This window comes from Carlito syrichta, unplaced genomic scaffold, assembly GCF_000164805.1.
Source record: "Carlito syrichta isolate Samal-C Ts95f unplaced genomic scaffold, Tarsius_syrichta-2.0.1 Scaffold309294, whole genome shotgun sequence".
Taxonomy (NCBI): domain Eukaryota; kingdom Metazoa; phylum Chordata; class Mammalia; order Primates; family Tarsiidae; genus Carlito; species Carlito syrichta.
This window is the reverse complement of record NW_007253390.1, coordinates 736,837-742,985: the sequence shown is the minus strand read 5'-3', so window position 1 is coordinate 742,985 and position 6,149 is coordinate 736,837.

Here is a 6,149-nt window from a genome sequence, read left to right as displayed (position 1 = left end):
AGAGCCTCTCTGCACCCAACAAACTCTTTGTTTGGCCTCAGCCTGAGGTCAACTCTAGCAATTCTCACAAACCTTCTCTGATTGCCCAAGCAAACTTAGTTACCACTACCTTAGTGCAATTATAATACCTGGTGATTTTTACTATGGCATTTATTATATTGTATCCTAATTAAGGTTTTGCCAATTCTCCAAGCATACTGTGAGCTTCTCAGGGGTAGGGACTGATTCTTCACCAACTTGTTATCACTTTGTATCACCAGCAAGGCAGAAAGGAAAGAAGGGATAAAGGAAGGAGGGAGAAAGGAAGGGAGGGAAAGAGGGAAGGAAGGTGGGCAAAGGCAAGAGACTGCTAAATAATGCATATGAGAGTGAACCATTTGAAATTATCAAGATTCTATGCCTCCTTATCTACAAAATGGCAATTTTATAATATTTAACCTGGTATAATGAGGGTGAGTTTCCCCACTATCCAGCCCCACCCAAGTACCCCTAGTGCCTCTCTGGTAGTCCCTGCTCTTGACCTTTTGTTTCAGGACAACTGGCATGCAGCGTGGTTGAGTTTGAGCCCTATCACGCCACTTACAGTGTGACCTCGCACAACGCCTGGCATCCTGGTTTTATTTTATGGGGATGATCATTACTCCTGTCTCCTAGGGTTGTGTGAACATTATATGACAGTGTGAATCTGAAGTGTTTTGTGCAATGCCCAGCACAGTGTTGAGAAATGGCAGTCGTTAGTATTTTGCAGGCACCTCTGCGGAGGTCTGCCCAATCCAGAATGGGCATCCTCTAGGGTCTCTGAGCAGTTACCCTAACCCTTTTGCCTTGGCTCCACTTCACAGAGGAGTAACTGAGTCCCAAAGGAAAGAGTGAGTTGAGTAGGGTTGATCTTGAGGTTGGGAGTTAACACAGGTGTGTCCTGATACCCAACTATCTCCTAGCCAGGTGATAAGCAGAGGCAGAGAAAGTTGTTGGAATGTTTCAATTAGTTCACAGGGTGGCTCCTAAAGAGCCCTGGGAAGAACCTCAGCATAGCCGACCCAGAAGTCTCTGAGCCCTACAAGGGTTAACCCAGAACCATACTCACGTAGGCAACCCTCCAGGACCCAGTGGCCTCGGAACATGGCAAAACCTCAGTCAAATCAGGAGGCATAGAGATGGGGGTAGAGAGGCTGCCCATGCTCCTCCACCTGCCCCGTAGGGCTTTGAGTAACCCAGCTAGGATGTAGAGCCTTAGATAGCCCTGGAGAGCACTTAGGCCCTGTGGCATCTTTATGAACCAGGGCTCTGAATGTTGGCTCTCCCTCTTAGTAATTGTATCCATTAGGGTAGGCTAGGCTATGCCATGGCAACACACAACCCACAAGTTCAGTGGCTTGATACAATAAAAGTTTATTTCTCACTGGCATGAGCAACATAGGTGTGAGGGTGCCAAAGTCTTAAGGCTTCCACACTAGAGGTGACACACATCAGTTCTGCCACATTTCATTGGTTAAAATGAGTCACATGGCAACAGCTAACATCAAAGGAGAGTGAGGACATAGAGTCCTACCTTGTGCCAGAAGGCAGAGAGCCGGAAACATTTGGAGAAGGCACTAATGAGATCTACCCTAGCCAAATGACCTTTGAGCTCATTTCCCCTTCTGCTAAATGGGGACAACAACAGCATTTGCCTCACAGATTATTGTGAGGATTAAAGGAGAAAACTTATGTAATACCCTTGGCACAGTGTGGCACAGGGGTGAGGACAATCACATTTCGATTCCCTTCTGGGGAGCCCCTGGTAAGGCTGAGACCAGAGGTATTTGTGTGCCACGAGGATCCAGCAGGCCAAGGATCGCTCCTTCCCTATAAACATTGACCCTGGATCCCAAGGCCCCACCCCTGACTGGTCAGCAGAGGATGGATAATTTTCTGCAACTCTGTCAATTCCCACCTTCCGGATCTGACACTGACCACTTGGGCCAGGCAAACTTCATTGCCATCAACTCCCAGCCCCCAGCCTTACACACACTCATCTGAGACTTCCTATCCCTCACGTAACTGTCCAGCTCGTGAATAGAAGCCCACTGAAGAAGGGGAAGAGAATCTCAGCAAAATGTGAAGGAAATTAAGATCTACTTTGTGCTGAGCACTGTGCTGGATGATTGGCGCGGGTGGCCTCATTTAACCTCACGCTAGTCCTGTGATGAAGTGAGAGTGACTATCCTCATCCTGAGATGTGGAAGTAAATAATGGCCCAGGGTCATGGAGCTAGTCAATGGCAGAGTGGAGTTTGAACCCAGATCTCTGTGACTCAGAAGATCGCACTTCAGCTTCTGGGTTGTCTTTTGTTATTTTATTCAGGCCTAACTTTTATCCAGACTATAAACTCACCAAGAGTCCAATCTCAGATGCTTAGCCTTTGGGTCCTACTGTGGTCTTGTGAAACTACCCTGCTCTGGGAGTATAGGGACCGTGCTTTTAACTACTGTTCAGCTCTTACCTTTTTTTTTGAGTTGGAGTCTCACTCACTCGCCCAGACTGGAGTGCGTGGCTGCTCCCGGCCACCGCAGCCCCGACCTGCTGGGCTCCAGCGATCCTCCCGTCTCAGCCTTCCAAGTAGTTGGAACTACAGGCGCGCATTACCACGCCCGGCTAATTTTTTTGATTTATTGTAGAGATGAGGTCTCGCCAAGTAACCCAGGTGGGTCTCGAACCCACGGGCTCAGGAAATTCACTCACCTCGGCCTCCCAAAGCATGGGATTACAGGCTGAGCCACTGACCCTGGCCAGCCCTGACCTTACTGTGCAACTTTGAACAAGTCCCTTTACCTCTCTGGACCTCGGTTTCTCCATGTGAAAATGAAGGGGCCAGACTAGATGATCTTGGGCTTCTTTCCAAGTCTAGGATTTGGTGATGTTGAGAAGTGCCCACACCTGTTCCTGTCTTTGGCCCTAATATTATATTAGAAAACATCACAAAGTAGAAGCGTGGATAAAGAGCCCATGTTTAAAGTTATTAATTAAATCCTCATTATTATTTGAAACTGAAAATAGGTTTTTTTGGTTTTTTTCATGACTGATGGGGTGTTTGTAATCCACAGCAGTGCTCTCCCTTCCTTGCTATTTATAACAAACTCTGGTTTTCTCTGTGGCTAAGTCTGTCTCCCCCTATAAAAGAGGAAGTCAGGCTAGGCCCACGCCTGGGCTAAGACCTCCTGAGTCTGTAGCCCAGAAGATCCCTTCTGGGGTCCTGTGCTCCTGTTGGTGGGCAGAACTGGGCTCTGTCTCTAGGTGGGCATTGGGGGATGTGGCTGGTTGATCTGCCAGAAGGATGGGCTGTGCCTGTTCTTCCATGGAACCATGCACAGCTGCTGCGATGGGACTGGGGTTAGGACTAGGGGTCCGGAACGCTGTCTCTTCTACCCCAGAACTTTAGGTCATTGCTTACCATTTTTGCAAATGTCAATGCCCTGTGCTAACTCTGAAGAAGAGAAAAGGAAACAGGGCTAAAGTTCAGACCACCTTTGGGGACATTTCTAGTGCCTACAAGTGTCTCCTAGGTGTTTTGATTTGTTCCCACAGGGTTGCTGTTGAGAGCTGGGACATGCCTGAGAGATCTGGGCCAGATGGCTGCCCCAAGTTGCTGCAGGAGTATTTTAACTACGGTAGCGTGGGAGCTTCCTGACTGAGATAGGGCCCCCCACACCTCCCCCAGGTTCCCATCTGCCCAGACGCCCACAGCTCCTTTCAAGAGAGATGGAAGTCCCAAGATGCCTGGGGAAGGGCCTCAGCTCAGGACGAGAGCTGGGGCTCAAACCCCAGTCCAGTAAGGGGGCTCAGAGCCAGTTCATGGATGTGTGTGTGTGTGTGTGTGTGTGTGTGTGTGTGTTTGCATGTTTTTGTCAGGCAGAGAGGAAAGAACAGGGATGGGAGATATGCATATGAGCAGCTCCTCCTCAGGGTTTGAAAAGAAGAGAAGGAAAGAGAAGATGGGAGGAGGTAGGGGAGTGGGAGAGAGGGGGGATGGGAACAAACCAGAGAGAGGAAGTGGTGGCTGTATTGAAGTTGAACAGAGACTAAAAGGGTAGGGATTGTCCTAGACTTCCTCTGACCCAACTAACCTAAATCTCCCCAAGCTGTGGCTTAAGCCTCTTTCCCACCTTGGATCTCTGACCTCTGCCCAGTTACCTCCTTCCTCCTGGGCAGCAGAGCCCAGGAGCAGGGTCTAGACACAGGTTCCCTGCTGCCCCTGGCGACCTCGGAGGGAGCCAGTGAGGTGTGGGGTAGCTGACAGCCTGAGGCCCTGACCTTTAGCAGGCCTGGGTTCCAGCCCATGTGCCTCCCTGTTTCCCCAGCAGGACACTCTGTGACCTGGGGGGATGCAGAGGAGGCAGGCAGCAGCTCTGGCGGCATTTCCCAGCAGTGGAACTGTGAGTCAGAAGGGTCACCTACTGTCGGAAGTCAGGGACCTCCTGCAGGCAGGAAACCAGAGCTGGGCCCCAGAGAAGTCCAGAGATGGGTGGGCGGGGGAGCAGCTCTGCAAAAACGCAGCATTATCATCTAAGAGGGCTAAACCTTGAGCTTGCTGTGTCTGGAGGAAAAGCCTGCACCAGCCCAGCTCCCCCCAACCCTCTAACCCTATACACACAGTTCCTTGGAGATGATATGGGGAGTCTGGAACCAGATACACGAATTCAAATCCTGAGTCTGTTGCTATGCGAGACTTCATTTCCCCATCCACAAAATAATAATACAGCCTCACTCCCAAGGTTATGGAGATGAAATGAGAATGTGCACAGAAAGTACCTTGTTTGTGTAGGTGGTCCATATGTGGTAGTCTCCTCCCCACTTATTTTGGTTGGAAGATGGGGAGAGAATGTCCAGAATCTGACTCCTCAACATTCTGCTAGTCTCAGAACAGGAGTCTAGCAGAATGTTGAGGAGTCAGAGGTGATCTGACCTGAGGGAGAGTTTCCTCTAGGATCAAATGCTGATAAAGGTACAGGATCCCACCGGGACATCCTCTCCCCGCCCCCCGGGGCACTGCTGTTGGTACTCCTGTTTGCTAGGAGGATAGGGAGGGTGTGTTAATTTGCCCTTGAAATGAACTTTGTTTTGGACTTGACCTTCCAAGGCCAAACAAAACAGGGACCTGAGCTACTGGAGCAGTTACCCATGGAGTGGGTGGGTGAGGAGAGGGGGAGGAAGATGGCATCAATAGATGCATCCTCAGACCCCAATTGGCACCCTTGCCGAAAGGTTTCATCATCTGAGGGTGATGCAAGAGGCTTGGAGTCAGACTCTCCTTCCTTCCCTCCCCCAGAAATCTCAACCACATCTGGAGCTGCAGCTGGGTCCTCCTCTTGGGCTCTTTCCAGGAGAGGGAGCTGGGTGAAGCCAACCAGAAGAGGGCAGCTGGTGAGGGGCCCTGTGAATGGCCCCAATGTTGGGAGATGGGGGGCGGGGAGGAGTCTGCCTCAGAGGGAGGGAGGTGGACTGGAAAGGGAATTGTGACTTTGCAGCCTGGGTCTCCTCCTCCACCCCTGCCCAGTGTTAAAATCTTCACGGTCCCCCCTGTCCTTCATACCCATTCCTGTTGGCAGTTGCCCGCCTCCTTCTTCCCTTCCTCCCCCACTTCACCGCCCAGCCCCTCGACTCAGGTGCCGGGAATTGAGTGCCCCCTTTGTTCCCTCTTCTCCCCCAAGGGCAGCTCAGGCCTCTCACTCTGACCCTCTGCCCCCACTGCCACAACAAGCAGAGTGTGAGCCAGGCCCAGTGGGGTAATCAGTGGGTCACAAAGGTCAGTGAGACCGTGGTCTAGCAGTAGGGAGGGGCCGGTCTGGGCTAGGAGCCTGGCCGAGGCTCAGCCAGAAGATGAGCTTTAAAATGCTGCAGGGTGGAGGTGGGGGGAATTTTAGTTAGAACCCCCTTCAGTAAAGGTTGGCAAGCTTACTGGAATAAATGCAGAAGGGAAAGCGCTCGTGGCTCTTTCCAACTGTAAACCGCTACTCGATGCGGGACGCTGCGAAGCGCAGCGCCCTGCCTGGAACATCAGGGTTCTTACCACTCTTCCCCACTAACTCGCTGTGTGACCTTGGGTAGTTCCCCTCTTTGCGTCTCATTTTCTCGCTCGTGACTGAGGGTCCTGCGGAGGCTGAAGTTCT